We start from the raw sequence: 17,020 nt of genomic DNA, 5'->3' as shown, positions 1-17,020 counted from the left end.
TTAGCTTTTAATAACCCTTGGGGTAGACATTATAACTGATATTTTTCTACTTTATAGTAGGAGAAGCTGACGTTTACAAGGAATAAGGGGCTTTGCCTAATGTCACAGAGCTCATACATGGCAGAGATGGGATTAAAGAGCCTTTATACACCAAACATCACCTTGTAGATTTTATAAACAGGTGAGAGAGGTGAAGCTTTTGCATTTTCAAACTATAGAGGGCACAAAAATAATTTCAGCCCTAATGCATAATGTGTTTACTGGTTACAAGCCTACTAATGCGGTAGGCTCAGTAAAAAGGTAAAGAAAATACATGAAATTATGCACAGAGAGCTTTTTGTTAATCATCCTTAAACATAAATCTCAACATATATTGTTAGCTGACTAAAAATAGACAGTCACAATCTTTATAATTTCATAAAATTAAATTTTTAATATTATGAACATTAAAAAAGTGGTTTTGATCACACACACACAAAAACCTAAACAGAAACAAATTCAGCAAAAAAAGAAAGCATTGTAATTTTTAAAGAATATTGAATCTACTACATTGGTGCAAGTGAATCAAATGTGTACATTAACCTTGATAACTAATTTTTTATTGATAGAAACCCCTTGCTCCATCCTTAAATAAATATTCTTCAAATATTTCAAACTTCTTTGTAAATGTGCTCATTAGTAACCCAAGCTGGCTCCAAGCTTCCAGCCTATCTGTGCTAGGTCTGACAAATATGCATAGAAACCTTTATATTTATGACATTTGATACACAAAATATCAGAAATAAGAATCAACCACAAAAGTCATAAACATAACACAGGCAGGACAAATCATATTTGGACTATAAGACAGGAAGGAAAATAATCCGTCCATATAATGCTGTGGTCAGTCTACCCTTTAGAACCTTTCAATAAATAGGAGACTCTGGAAAGCACAATCAAGTCAGCGAAGGAGAAAAGAGATCTTTACCAGGTGTCCAACTAATAAATAATTTACAAAGCAATTTAGCAACCTCAGCAGGTCCCACTTACAAGGCTGTGGTAGGGAACGGAGTCTATATTTGTAGAGAAGAGCAGAATCAATACAAGGAGGAAGCTGTCAGTTTTCTCTATAGTGTCAGTATCTCAGACTGGCTGCTTTCACTGGTGCTCCTGTGAAAACAATTTCCAAAAGTATACTATTGAGTGACATGCGGCATGGATTAAAAGATTTGCTTTAATCCCCTAACTGCATGTTGAAAGACCAATAGCCCAAAAGAAATACCAGAGAACCTGAGGACAAAGCAACCTGTTATAACAGTCTGATTTTTGGAATGGTGCATACTTAGGAAAACCTTGATGCCACAGCCAGGTCTTTTCAGAACAAGTCGAAATGAGAACTAGCTACAATAGACTTATAAACCTGGCTACCAGATAGATGGACAATATTGAGAGATCTGATTAAATAGATTTATTGGTATGTTACTCTGTGAAAGTTTCAAGATAAAATGGTTTGATCTGAGAACCACAATGAGCAATCTTCGTTCCTTTTAAGGTTGTGTCTTAGGTGGACGCAGCTATACCAAAATCTACGAAGTGTCCTGTAAAAGTCAAACATAATCTTACCACTAAATAGTTATACCTAATAAATATCCATATCTTGTCTGAAAATTACAGAATTATGTATAGGGTCATGTGCAGATTCAAAGACAAATACATAGGAAAACACCTCTGGTCATGGGAGTAATTAAAAAGTTTGAATCATCAACACCAATGCTGAGTGAATATTATCTTTAGTTTCTTTCAGGACTAACAATTCATATCAATATACACAGACTGATAATTTATGAAGCATTGAGGTGAGTGGGGATGCTCACCATCAAATTGAAAGACACCTGAGATACAAATATTAAGGTTCTGCCTTGCAGAAGCGTTCACACAATGTTTAGAATGTGGAATAGACTCAACAACCTTCAGCTCCTCCAAATGTGGGATTCCACAGTGATCTCTGGCTTTTTCCTTAAAATGCACAAACTCAAATTTGGAGTTTGGTCAGTGCCAGTTGTCCCTTGACTTGCCACAGGTAGCGATGAACCCGAAAGCTGAGAGCATCCTTGCTCAAGTTTGTTTCTCTATTGCTTTCCGATGGTTCAGTGAGGAGTCTGTTCTTTGAATGACGTTTATGCCACTTCAAATCCCTATAATGTTCTCTTCCTTCCCAACAAAACTAAATGAGACAGCACCTTTTCCTGTTTTCAGTGTAAATAAACATCATACCACACACATCTATAATAAGATTTGACCAAGTAGCTTGCGAAAAATATCAAAGACAATGGATAAAGACTACTAAGAATGGCTGGTCTGTATTGTACCCCTCCCCACTTTTAAATCGCTATTTTCTCATTTGTGAAATAATAAAGACATTATGAGTTTACACAGGCTTATACTTTTAAAACCATTATCAGCTGCACAGATGAGAAAGTACAAAATTTCATAGAAAATGAAATTAAAAGATAAGCCTCTTTATTTTTTATTTACTTTGGTGACTGAAAGAGGAAAACGAGAAAAAGACAGCTCCTCCAAAAGGTCTCTAAGGCCAAGGCTGACTTAGGCCCAAGCCAGAAGTCAATGCTGGTACTCCAGGAGGACATAAGGGGCCTTGCCAAGACTCGTGTACTCCAATGTGGGACATGCACATTAGAACCAGCATCTGAACCACTATGCCAAGTGTCCACCCCAAGATAAGTTTTATTTTGGTGCAAAATACTTTGAAAGCCATCCATACACAAGATCTCCAAAGAGTTCATGGGCATGCCTAAAACGAAAATAAAACATCAGGAATTTCAAAATTGTTGGCAACAAAAACTTATTTTTTAAATTCTATTTCTCACAATTTTTTAAATACCCTGATAGTTGCTTGGGACTGTTAAACCCTGTTAACGTTTTGTTCAGTAACATACAACAATAGTGACAATAATTTTTTGGAAAAATTTCTAAATACATAGATGATTTCACATGAAATACCTCATTGTATTATCAAAAAAATTTCAGCATCAGCATATGATTATGATTAGAAATTCGAATTAAAAGCTATAAAGCTTCAAATGAAGAAGCTAAATGGAAGTCTGCTTCTTATAATGTAAATTTTTATTATTTTAGTATAACAAAAATTAGCAAAACTGATAACATTTTTCTTTTTCTTTTTGACCCAAAATTTCATGTTAGTTATTACTCAGATCTCTAATGCCCGATTCTATGCTTGTTGTCCCAAATGTCCACTTTTGTCAAACTACATCAAACAGCAATTCCTAAAATCTCTATTAAATGCGCACACATTCAGAGACTGAGGACATAAAGAAAACCATAAAACATGGTTCCTATTCTCAAAGTTGATTTACCAGTAAGTACATTGAAATGGTTAATAGCATGAATCAAATAGGAAACAATATTCTAATTGTGAACATTCTTATAATTCAGAGGAAAGTTCATGATGAGGACCTGGGTGATCATGTTAATATTTGTAGTAATAAAATTGAGAGCAATTATGTGGTATATAGTGAGTTTTTTGAAATATTATTTTATTAGATCTCATCATTTTCCTTTTCCCTTAGTTTTAAACATAGTAGACCCACCATGGTGCAACTCCAATTTTAAATAAATGATATAACACTTTGATGAAATGTGTCATCCATGATATTCCTTCTAAGGGATAAAACGATGGTAACTTTAACAGTTCTGACTGTGAGGTCACTCGGTGATATAAAGGGGCAGTGTAACAAAGGCTGAGAAAGATGGCTGCTCTACTGGAGGCTGCATGGAGTGTCTGGACGTCCGTGGGAACTTTCCTGGCAGAGTGGGTGAACTGTTCTTCTTTAACAGAACACCTTTGCCTGATTTGTGTTAGCAAACTTGTTAAAGAGAGAAGGTGTAGACAAGCCTGAGGTATCAAATCAAAGAACTGCGTTTGTGTTGGGAGGAGAAGGGGATCATCTTTTCACTGATTAATTAAGTTAAAATTAGAAAGAAATGCTATCTGACACACTTGAAATAAGTCAACCCTCATTATTTTTAGAAACAAACAACTTCACATTTATTTTAGTAAAATGTAATGTAATATACTATGGGCCATCTCCTCATAGTTGAAAAGTTGCTGATTGATCATACAGTAATTTCGAGCTTTTTGTAGGATGCTTATGTCTCTTCAGTTAACATATAACCAAATTTAAAAACAGTCAATCATTCCTCCTGAATATCCAATCACGGCTAAATATCCTGTTGCTTAATGATAAGATATGATACTAAAATTTGAACTAGAATGTGGAAAGTTAGCTAGAAATTATTTCAAAGAGCAAACAATGAAATGATGGTATAAATATATCATAAAACCCTCACTGTTACTCAAATTTGGAGTAATTTTTAATGAAAAAAGAAAACTTGACCACCAGCAGAGCAATATTGACAATATTAACAATATTATCAGCATTCTCGTGGATGGTGAGAAAGCATCCAAAAGAAAACAAAACTCCTTGCTTTTAGCACAACAGGTTAAGCCACCCCTTGGGATAAGCACATGTATATCAGCCGAAGGTGATGGCTCAAGCACCCAAGTCCCCCAGCCACAAAGGAGACGGGAATGGAGCTACAGACTCCCAGCTTAAACAAACCCAGCCCTGGCAACTTGTAGGAATTTGCACAGTGAATCAGTGCATGGAAGCTTGCTTGCTCTCTCCGCACCCCGCTCCTGTCTCTCTCGCTCTGCCTTTCTGCCACTCGTTCAAATAACATAGTTATTTATTTGGAAAGTAGAGTTCACAGAAAGAGAGAGGGACAGATCTCCAATCCATTTATTCACTGGGGGAAAAAAAGGGTTTCTTCTTCCAGGTCCCCAACCTGAGTATAGGGTCCATTTTGTATAGCTAGAGTATGGGTATGCAAATGACAGGGAGCTGGAAGAGTAGAGCCTTTTGCACTTGCAATGGTGTTTATATGTGATGCTGGCACCATAGCACTGGAGCCAAAAGGATACATTCTGACAGAAAAATCTATCACAAACTGTCTTTCAAGGTTCCCATGAGGATCCACCAAAATCCTCCCAGATTTTCAAATGACAATTTCTTTTAGGGAACTAGCTAGCCTATCTCCACTTAGATAGCTACGCTAGAGCTCAAATCGTTCTGGAAGACTTTCAGGTTATATCGCAGAGGGTCAGTATGGTGATACTTTGGAGTTGAAAACAAATGGTTTTTTTTTTTCTTTGATGTAAGATATTTAAACACAATCATATTGTGGTTTGTGTCACATTGTTCTTGTCAGCTAACTGTGCAAATTCTTAACATTATGAATTTATTCAAGCTTACATAAGACTGCCCATTTCTCAAAAGATTCCTTAAAAATTGTCTTAATATAAGTATAGGTCAGTCGATTATAATTCATGTTGGAGAATGAAGGCACTCATTGCACATCATTCCACTACATGAAATTGTTTGCCCAGCTATGTCATGGGCTTTTAATTTATTTGTTCTCATTTTATTTGAAAGAGAAACAGAGAGTCATACACATCTTCCATTTTCTGGTTAACTCCTCCAATGCCTGCCCCTGCCAGGGTTGGATTGGGCTAAATTCGAGAGACTGGAACTCAGTGAGGGAGTCCTGCATGGACGGCATCGACCCAGTATGAGGGGCATCATCTGCTGTTTCCAAGGGTTATATTAGGAGGAAGCTGGAGAGAAAACAGAGTAGCAGAGACTCAAACTGAGCACTTCAATATAGGACAATGTGAGTTTCCCAAAAGTCACCTTAATTGCTGCACGAAACATTCATGCTTGATTTTTTTTAAATGAGCTTCCATAAATTAAAACTATCATTCAAAATATGAACATGAAGGGACCAGCATTGTAGTAAGCTGCGTCTCCAACTGCAGCAGCACTGGGCACTGGTTCAAGTCCTGGAAACTCCACTTTCAATCCAGTTACACTTCCAATTTAGCCCCCTGCTATCTGCCTGGGTAGACAGCCAGCGTCCAAATCCTTGGGCCTTAGTACCCGCATGGGAAACCCAGAAGAAGCTCCTGGCTCCTGGCTTCTTCAGACCACGCCAGTCCCAGCCATTGCAGCCATTTGAGGAGTAAACTAGCAGATGGAAGATTTCTTTCTTTCTGTCTCTTCATCTTTCTTTGTAACTATGCAAACAAAAATAAATAGAAAAATAAAATCTTAAGGAAATTTAATATGCTATACATTTCAAAATTTTAAACAATGACATTGAGATATTACAGTTCTTGCTAAATGTTCTCCAGGAACCTTCTCCTGCAATACATGCTCCAGGGAGTGCCCTAGTTTTTAGGGTCTCATCACTGTCTTCTATTGAACCCCTCTTTTGATGTATGTGATTTGCTTAGATCCTGGAACAATGAAAAATCAAAGAATTCTGTATTAATGAAGAACAGCTAAGTAAAGTGCTTCATAAAAAATACTTACACATTTTTTATTGCATGCAAGAGAAAGGTTTTACCCTTGACAAGTCTATTCATTTCAGAGTTGGCCTTTGAAAATCAAATAGAGTATTGACTGGTAAGAATGACAGATAGCAGTTCAATGACAAAATTGGAGTTCTAAATAGTCTCATAAGTGGAAGACAAAACTTGTAGAAGAATTGGTGCACCCAACTCCAAAAGTAGGAATTTGTAAAAGAGAAATGGATCATAAAATATTAAAATTGAAGAAATTTAATATGTAATTTAGCCTGGGGACTTTTGAAATGTTTGTGAAGGGAGCTACTAAACAAATTTGAATCATACAACCAACAGGTAAAACATAAAGTCAGAATTTGGGGGAAGAACAAAGCATATCTAATCTGCAGGACTCTACAGAACACCATTTGAAAACCAATGATCTCATTCCAATCTCTAATGAGAAAAATGAGGTACAGAACAATGAAACCACTTGCTCAAGGTTATTGCTAGAAATGGAAATGGAGAGTCCTTCACTTTGCATTACAGTAATATATGCAATGCTATGAATTAACTCAGATGCATTTTCTGCCAAGGTTAGAAGGAAATAAGGTAAAGTATTGTTGCATATCACACCTTAGAAAGAACAAATTAATAATTTCAATTTTTTATCCTCCACCTGAATTCTGGGGTTTTTTGTTTTTGTTTTTGTTTTTTAAAGATTTATTTATTTTTATTACAAAGTCAGATATACACAGAGGAGGAGAGACAGAGAGAAAGATCTTCTGTACGATGATTCACTCCCCAAGTGAGTGCAACGGCCAGTGCTGAGCCGATCCGAAGCCAGGAACCAGGAACCTCTTTCCGGGTCTCCCACAGGGTGCAGGATCCCAGTACTCTGTAACATTTTTGACATTCGAAGGGGCACCTCAACAGTTTGAAAAAGTATTTAGAGGCAAAACTCTTGAAAGCCAAACGCACAGGTTTTGCTCTTTAATTTTTTTTTAATCTTATTTATCTGAACGATGCAGAGACAGAAAGAATAAAGATTATTCCACATGACTGGTTGCAGATTCCTGCAACATCCAAGGCAAGGTGAGGTAGAAACCAGAAAGCAGGAATCCAATCAGGGACCCATGTTGGGAGCAAGTACCCTCAAAATTGAGCCATAAAATGCTGACTATGAGGGTGCCCATTAACAGGAATTTCAACTTGAGAGTGTCACCAGAATTCAAACCCAGGCATTGTGATTTGGGGTGTGGACACCCTGTGTTACCTTAACTAATGCATTGGTTGTCTGCCCTCAGATATATTTTTTAAGTGACACATTTTCCACAAATTCTTTGAAGATCCTTTGTGTATAGACTTCAATCATGGCTACACAAGAATACAATCAAATGACAAATCCTGTTCAGAAAAGTGAACATGATTTTAGCTAACTTTGAATTGAATGTCACAGCTTTATTACTCTTTAGTCAAGCTAATTAAAATTTTATACTATTATTAGCATTTATAAACTATTATTCAGATCAAGAAACTAAAATTTATCTGATAAATTACATAAGTAGCAAAAATTTTTCCTATTAGGCAATTAAGGAAATCTCCACTAAGGATTATATTATTCTCAAACTGCACAGATTGTCCACAAAATAATACTCTTATATAAATATCAGACTATCCAAAAGGTAGGTTTTTTTTTTTTTTTCTATTAATCAGAAACTTTGTGACATGCCATTTCTTTTTCAGGCCACAGAGGATGTCCTAATACATTTAAAGCATCATGAAAGACCTTTTCCTCAACCTGAAGCGCATGAATTTGCTAACATGAATGACACAAAAAAGCTAAAAATACTATTATTTCTTAAAACTAACAACAGGGAAGAATTTATAAGGTTTGCTTTTTTTGTCATTTGCTTTCATCTCATTATAAAATCCTCCTTGACATTCATGGTATTTAAAAAGATACAGAACATCTTTCTAATTACCAATTACCACCTATCTCATTTCTAATAAATAAAAAATTCATTCAACAATCTGTCAGATAAAACATAGTGTTTTTTAAGACAGTTTTTGAAAGGCAGAAAAACATAAAGAAGGAGGAGAGAGAGACAGAGAGATCTTCATCCACTGGCTCGCTTTCAAATGGCCACCAAAGCAGATTTATACCACAGTGGAATCAAGAGACTGGAACTCCATCTAATGTTCCCATGTGAGTAGTAGGTCCCAAGAACTGGAGCATCTTCGCTTACATCCAGATACATTGGCAAGAACTTGGATCAGAAGCAGAGTAGTAGGGACTTGAATTTACACTCTATAGGGTATCCTGGTGTTACAAGGCACCTTAATTAACTGCACTATGGCAGTGGTCCCCAAAATACATTTCTATATAGAAGAAATGCACTCACTAATATCAGGGCTACATCTCTAGTAAGATGTCAGCCTTGATGATAATTTCCTCATTGATTTTCTGATTATTTATTGTGTGACAAAATGTGTATGGTACTGAAGATGGTCACCTTTATTCAAATCCTAGCTCCACAAAGGAGACGGCTAAAAAGAAAGTGTTTGATTCATTCACAAGTTATCCATTTGTGAACAAAGTACAGAGAACTAATCTAAGAGGCCTGTCTATCTCAATAATGGTTGCAACTTGGCCAGCAAATTCAGAAGTTCCATTTGAAGGACAAAATGTACAGTGCATAACAGATATTAAGGATTAATTTGGCTTCAAGCATTTGGCACGTCTGTATCCCTTTTCTGGTTTAATTCAGATAAAGTGAGGAAACTGAGACTGAAAAGTTACAGTAACTTGAGCAAAGATAAGTACTACCAAAAAAGTGGTTTCTAACCCCAAACTTTTCTGATTCCAAAATGCATTGTCATGTAACATCTCCACAATGTGATTTTAATAAATACTTTAGCACTGAAAGTCTAAGGTTCAAACAACCTAAGAATCTTCTCAGCTTGGAATGTCAGGCTCGACCCTCCAGGAAAACCAGCACACTACATTATGGCAATTGTCCACCATTTTACTTTTAGGATAATCTAAAACCAAAACATTTAATGTTTGAAGCAAAACTGGTAAACGCCTCATTTTCATTCCCACAAATTCTTCTACCAGAAATATCAAGTACAAAAACGACAAGATGTTGATAAGGGTAAGAAGGATTTTCATCAATTCTAAAGCTAAATACATTATCTTTAGCTTCATTTTGGAATTATATATGTATACCACATTATTAAACACTGTATTCTACAGTCAAATGAACATTCTTTAAATTTTACTTTGAAAGTATATATGTGTGTGCCAGATTTCCAACCACTACATTACACAAAGCTTTAATACCTAGTCTTCACATTGAATTACTCCTAAACATTACAAGCACCAATTCCTGGGGAGAGAAACTGCCTCCTCACGCCTGATGTTTCTGTGGTTTTACAGCTGTCACATGCTCCACGTATTTATTTTTCTGACTATGGAATACATTTAGAGACTTATCTGTTTGGAAAAGTTGATTAAACTGAAACACACAGTCCTGCCTAGCCCATCTTTCCTTGTGTAGCAAGTTGCATGCAATTTCCCACAGGAAAACAGAAAAGAATCTCTACCGTCTGAACTTTTAATATAACGCAACATGAGCAACCTTGATAGGATATAAAACAACAAAACAAAAAAAGTTAAATTGTGTGTGAACCATAATAAGATTTTTTAAAAAAATATTCAAGAAAAATGGGTCATATGAAAAAATACACATAGGTTTCAAAAGGGTTTGCAGCAACATAAATCCACATTTTAGTCCACTGTTTGATGAACTTTATGAACTTTTTAAAGTTTCCCCATATTATCTCCTCACAAATGCTAAATAACACAATAGAGTTAATCTGATTAATATTTTTGAAGCCTAACATGTGTATAAATGAGGAAATAAGACCCATACTAAAACTCAGAATTCAACCATTAGATATCGAAAGTGAATCAGGAAGTGACATAAAAATTGTCAGTTAAATACACTCAACATACATTTTAATTCCTTTCCTATAATAAAAATTACACTTCTATGATCTATTATAAATGAAAAAAAGACTAGGTATTGGGCAATATTTTCTTGGTACTTTAAAATGAAAACAACAAATGAGTAAATATGAAACCTCGTTGAAGCTGTAGGTTTTCAGTGCCCATCAATCTAACTGATCTATGAACCATTAATGGGCCATAAAATAAGAAACCTCAATAAAATAATCATAATCTCACATGTTTATTTAGTTCTGAGACTTTAATGATGGACCTTTGTACCTGACGAAGCCTAGAGATAGTTTCATTACACACACGTACATGTATGCATAAACACACACAAATACACATACAGACAGCATAAATAAATATATTGAAACATTCCTCACACACAAGTACACACACACACACATGCATAAATCCACATACATAAGCATATACAAGTACATATCCAAATCCACACACACATGCATAAACACACACTCATACATATGTGTATAAACACATACAAACACAAATACAGACTCCATTCCTATCATCACCTCTCTGTTTCTTAATTGTATAGATTCATAAACAGGTGTATTCACAGGATAGCAAATTTGATACTATTACTATTACAGATTTCCTTTAATAAAAGAGAAAATGTAATATTTTTTCCTATTAAAAAAGTCATTGGGCCTGGTACAATGGCTCAGTGTCTAAATCTTTGCTTTGCACATGCCAGGCATCAGTTCATGACCTGCCACTCCACTTCCTATCCAAGCCCCTACTTGTGGCCTGGGAAAGCAATAGAGGATGGTCCAAAACCTTGAGATCCTGCATCAATATGGGTTTCCTGGCTCCTGGCTTCAGATTGGCTCATTCCCAGCTGTTGTGGTCACTTACGGAATGAACCAGCAGACAGAGAATCTTTGTTTCTCCTGCTCTCTGTAAATCTGCCTTTCCAATCAAAATAAATAAATCTTAAAAAAAAATAGCCATTTGTTTTAAAAACATTGAATCGATTATAATTGTTGACCCCTGAATTTCTTCTGAATGTCAGGTAAATATAAGCCAATATTTAACTGATGTGGAAATAATTTGATGTAATTAAATTTATTTTGTCTAATGTTCTCAAAATATCCAAGTTATTTTAAATAAATATCAAGGACATAATATCCAAAATTTTCAATACTCAATCTTCTTTCTAAGTTTCCTAATTACATACAATATTAAGAAGGGTCAAATTATACAATTTCTCTGGTGATAGAAGAGTCTTAAATGTATCTAGAGTGAAGAGGTATACGCTTCTTGGAGAAAAGTAAATGGTTGTTTTTACCGAGTTAATGGGTATCTTCGGCTTCTAACCCAGAAGTGGCAGCCTATTGACACATCATTGATGGTAATAGTTAACAGCTGCCTAATGAAAGAAATGCTTACTAACTCAAATTTTCTTTGTCTACATTCAGTATTCCTTCTTATGCTTTCTAATTTAATGACTAGATTTGAGGTTGGGGCACCTGAACGGGGAAGGATCATCTCTTTTTTTGCACATTAATCTCTTTTGCTAGGGTTTTGATGCCTTTCCTCAAGTCATTGCTAGTCTAGATTCACACCCTTCTGCTGACTATCTCTGTTAACCATAGAGTTACACCTCATCCCTATTTAAGGAAAACTTTTTTCCTAACTACTGCTGCTTTTTTTGTTCATCTTTTTTTTTCTCACATAGCAGTCAGAAATATCTTTAAAATTTAGTCTCCATTTCTTTGTCACCCATTCACTTTCTTTTACACCTCATTCTGCCCTAATCAAGCCCTAGAAACTTGTTTCTCCTTCAGTTATCAGCGCTCAAGGCCACGGCTTCCTTATCCTGTGCTGTTCAAGTCCAACCCAATTTATCCACTCCTGACAGATTAATCTTTCTAATCTTCCTAACACAGAGCTTTGTTAAATCTCATTAATGTGTACAGGGGAGACAGAGAGCAAAGAGGATTCCCAATGACTCTTCAATATTAAGGAACCAAATGAGTTCACTTCCCCTGGATAGACTCTAACTTTATCGCACTGCTATCTTCACTTTTGATTTAGTCAAACAGGCAAACTCAAGTTTTTCCTCTTTTCCTCAAGAGATTTATCTGCCTGCCTCAAGCTTGTAGTATCTACTTTGTCCAAAGTATGTTTCAAACATTTTTTTTTACCATGATCTACAGGGAGACATACATTTCACATTATGATTTATCCAAGCGTTTTAAGTCAACATCACTTTCAAGTATAAAAATATATATGATGCAAGGACATTCTGAATTCTTACATATAAATCATGCCACACTAAATTTATCTCATTGCCCAGTAATGAAGAATCACATATAGTTTAACATTATGATCTAGATCTTCCATATCCTTGACTTTCTCTAAAACTGGTTCAATGATACATCTTGTTTAGTCAGTCATTCATTCATTTAATTGAAAAGCCACATGTTAGCTTAGTGTTGGAAGTCGAACACTTTTCCTGAGAATAAAATGCACGGAAAAGAAGACACAGCTCCTTGCCCTCTCGGGGTCGGCAGTGTCTCATCTCCTGAGAGAAATGGCCACTCCTGGTCCCCTCTTCCTGACTATTCACCTGTACCACCCATTTCACCTATATACAAGCTGCATCTGCACAAATAGACTGTAATAAACTTCAAAATATTTGTATTCCACCATCACCTATAAAGCAGACAATAGAGCAAAGGTGTGTGCTGGAGGAACGTCCAGCTCACCATCCACCAGCTTTGAAAGCTGAGGAAATGCTTTAACTTTCTCTTAGATTCAGTTTTTTCATTCCTAAAGTAGAAGAATGACCTACTTCAACATTTTTTAGTATTTCTGCACAATATTTGCAGGGTTCAATGGACATTCCAAATCATGAATGGACAGGATCTTTCAAAGGAGTTCAGGAAGTCAGATCCTTACCTCCGACTTCAAATAAAACTTGCAGTTCTGCTTGAAAAACAAACAAAAAAAGACTCTTCTTGCTAAATAATTTTAATCATCTTAAATACTAAGATCCTAAACTTATATTCTTGACCTTTTACACCACACACAGTTTAAATGGTGAGGGAGAAAATGGGAAGAAATGAGTCACATTGGACACTATAGGTAGGAAGAAGGTAGGAAATATGGGCACATAGAGCAGCATATGCATTTTTATTTTCCAACAGATTCACAGTAAAGGTATTACTGTCTTATTTACAGATATGAAAAAGCAGCTCAGAAATGTTCAATAAGTTGCTTGGGTACTCTAGTTAATAAGCAATGAGTTCAAGGTCTGCTCTTCTTCCACTCTCCTAGGAGACCCTTAAGAGAAGCTTACATGGGTATTACACTCCTTCTTTTCCATTTCCCTTCACCGCACTCGACTTAATCCTCACAAGTTAAGAGAATATAATTTAGCATTAGCTTTATTTTGCCAATTAGGAAACCAGTGTTGAAAGAAGTAAAGGTGATCTCCCCAGGGTCAAAACAATTCAGTGAGGCAAGGAAAGGATTAAATACCTGAATTCATATTCTGTCCACTTTTCACTCGAAAAGCCAACTGTTTCCTTTAAAAGAAAGCTAGAAATAAGGAAGCAGTAAGAGGGAAGAAGGCAAAAGATATGGGACTGGAAGGAGAATTATAAGAATTCCAGTTCTTACTTCAGAGGGCTACTGTGTCACTGAAGATAATTTAATGGAAAGCACCCTGAAAAATCTGAAAGACAGTGTCAACATAAGACATTATTATTAACTTCTCAAACAGTATACCCTGTAACTGACATTTTGCAAAAGTGACATTCTGCAAAAGTTCATGCAGTAATTGAAAATATAAAACAGCTATATAACAAATTAATTTCTTAGACATACCACACAAACTCATAACATAAGGAGGGCAATCTGACACTCTTGAGATTATGATTCAAGAGCTTGTTACATATGCCTGCTTTTTGCCTATGATGTATGGTCCCCACTGGCAGAAGAATAATTCAAATTTCAATTTTTCTTGGATTTCATCACAGAATCAAGCAAAAGCATGAAAGCCAGTATTTTAATATCCTTGCATCGTGTGAAAAATAATGGTATGCTCCTCTACCTGAATACTTCAAGCATTTTTCATTTTGGATTGTCTTCCCATTATACTGAGAGATTGTCAGGATTTTATCAGGAAGATCATCCAAACAAACTAGAACATTATTAAGGTTCCCGCAGAGCAGTAACTCACCGAATGCATGAGTGATTAAAAGCCATACAGTTGTGACAAGGACCATAAGGAGATCAGACAAAGAAGATACATGTCTAAAAGAAAGAGAAACACACACACAAAGATTTAACCCCTTCTTTGTTTTTCATACCAGGGCAAAAGCTGTAGCTTTATTTGAACAGTATTTAAAGCTTATATGACCAGAATCCTCCAAAGGTCAACACAATGAAAAGCAGGATTAACAGAATAACTATTGCCTTGACACAGTGCCAAGTTTAAATGATACTTAATATAACAAGATGTCCTGGCAGAAGTAAAATATTACCTGTTTGCAATTTATCATTGACTACGATTAGACTTTTTGAAGTCACTGGATTATTTTGGACTTAAAATCACATTTCATTTAACATTCACATACTGTTCATTTAACTGCTTCCTATTTTCCATGCTTTTATCTGAGCCCTGGACAAGAGATATAAACAGAGAGAAGGTACACCTGGAGAAAGCACCGTAGAGTATGGAGAAGAAATAGCTACATTCAGTTTTATGCTACAGGGTAAAATATCTTCCCAATAATCCTGCTGGAAAAACAGACATTGTACCAACGTTTGACTATATGCAGAGAACTGTGATTTTTTTAAAATAGATTATTTACACTTCATATGACATATGGCTTTTAATACCTTGAAAGTCAAAAGCAAAAAAATCTATGAACCAAGTCCCTTAAGGATAATAGAGAAGAGTGCTGCCCAAGTTTCCTGTGAGGCACCGACTTTCCCTGAGAGTAAGCAAAGGCCCAAGAGAAAAGACAACACCCAATACACTTCTGATGGAATGACCTAACTGAATGGGGAAGATAGTAGTGGCAGTCCAGATAACGAGAGTCATCCGAGCAGGAAGTTTGGAAGTCAACATCCCATGTAGTATGACAGGTGAATGGCAGGTGACAGGGAACAGGTGGTGACTCCCCAGTAGAGAGCATAATCAGACCAACCTATAAGTTCATAGGTTGGTCATTCATTCATTTATTCACTCATGTAGTGGTTTAACTTTAAAGGCAGAGACAGACACAGTTCTCTCACATGAAGGTTCAATCTCCAGAAATCCATAATAGCATGCCAGAGAGGTAGGTCTGTCACACAGTGGCTGGGTCCTAAGTCATCACCCAGTACTTCCCAAGGTATACTTTAGCAGGACACTAAAATGGAGCAGACAGCGAAGAGCTGAACGAATACAGGAAACATGTATCCCAATCGGCTGCCCAGTGGCCACACATGTAGAGTTTTGGTTGCCATTCTGAAAACTCCTCTATTTTATCCCAAAGTCAGTGGGAAGTCAGAGTTCAGCTATTGAACCCTATAAAGATGGAACACTCTCAAGATTTCTTTCTTCTAAGATACCTCTGGCTCCCAAGGACTGTGAGGTAAAACTCTTAACTGAAAATGAAAACTCTCAGTAGACTGAAAGTTGAGTGAGGGAATTTGAAAGGTAGTTGAATTGATACTGACAGGATCTGTTCACCAGGTAGGTGGAGAGAATGAAAAGAACAACCTGAGGCCAACTCAGGAACACTTAATGATGGGGAATTAAGAGGCCAAAGATTTGGAATAAACAAAGAATTAATCAGATATTGAACTACGGAGAATAAAGTGCTTACAGAATATGTTGAACTACAGAGAATAAAGTGCCTACAGAATATTTCCTGGACTTCTAAATCTAGGTCTGATACTCAGAAGACTTAGGCCCCTTCCCCATGACTCCCACCATCAACATAGGATAGTAACTAGTGAGATAAAATTTGCGCATGTAAACGATTCCCATTTTATATTTAATAAGTTAAATTTTTTAAAATGAAATTTGAGATGGCAAGCATTTGGCATAGCAGTTAAACCACCTGTTATGGCACTTCAGGGTTCAAGTTCAGGCCCTCCTCTCCCAAAGTACTTACACAACACAGCTAGGAAACAAGGAGGGCATGAAGTGAACTTTCTGATTCTGTTATTTCAACTGCTTTCAAGTTTGTTTGTTTAGAAAGGCAGGACCACAGAGAGTGTGTGAGACATTTCATATACTGCTACAGTTCTCAGATGCCCACAATATTTATTTACACACACACACACACACACACAGCCCTGTATGAGGTGATAGGCGTGCTTTCATGAAATCTCCTATCTACTCTCTGCACCATTACCGTGTAGGACAGACACAATGACTATCTACCTACTCTACTCAGTTGGATTTTGCTATGCGTCTATTTTAGTTAATCCATCCAGGTATTAGAAGATGAGATTTATCATCCCTACAAAATTCCTCATTTCTTTTTTCTCTCCCAACGTGTTCTCCTGCCTCCCTATTTGCACTTCATAAAATGATCTCTATTGAGTGT

At 36.2% G+C, this 17,020-nt stretch overlaps 1 protein-coding gene across 4 annotated transcripts in view; it reads right to left on the bottom strand.

Annotated features, from left to right (window-relative positions):
• HNF4G (hepatocyte nuclear factor 4 gamma) overlaps window positions 1-17,020 on the bottom strand; it is a 125,133-nt gene that overhangs the window by 57,845 nt on the left and 50,268 nt on the right. The window contains exons 2-4 of one of the 4 annotated variants that reach the window (XM_058668753.1): window positions 14,094-14,148; window positions 13,953-13,999; window positions 1,030-1,149 (exon numbers count right to left, since the gene is read on the bottom strand). The exons of 1 other annotated variant lie outside the window; for it this stretch is intronic. The gene's annotated coding sequence lies outside the window, so the exon portion shown is untranslated. The remainder of the gene's footprint in view (window positions 1-1,029; window positions 1,150-13,952; window positions 14,000-14,093; window positions 14,149-17,020) is intronic. 2 more of the 4 variants (XM_058668751.1, XM_004588062.2) reach the window with 2 other exon arrangements.

Source organism: Ochotona princeps, chromosome 9 (genome assembly GCF_030435755.1).
Source record: "Ochotona princeps isolate mOchPri1 chromosome 9, mOchPri1.hap1, whole genome shotgun sequence".
In the NCBI taxonomy this organism is placed as follows: domain Eukaryota; kingdom Metazoa; phylum Chordata; class Mammalia; order Lagomorpha; family Ochotonidae; genus Ochotona; species Ochotona princeps.
Note: the sequence above shows the minus strand (reverse complement) of the source record. Positions and strands in the feature narration are given on the sequence as shown.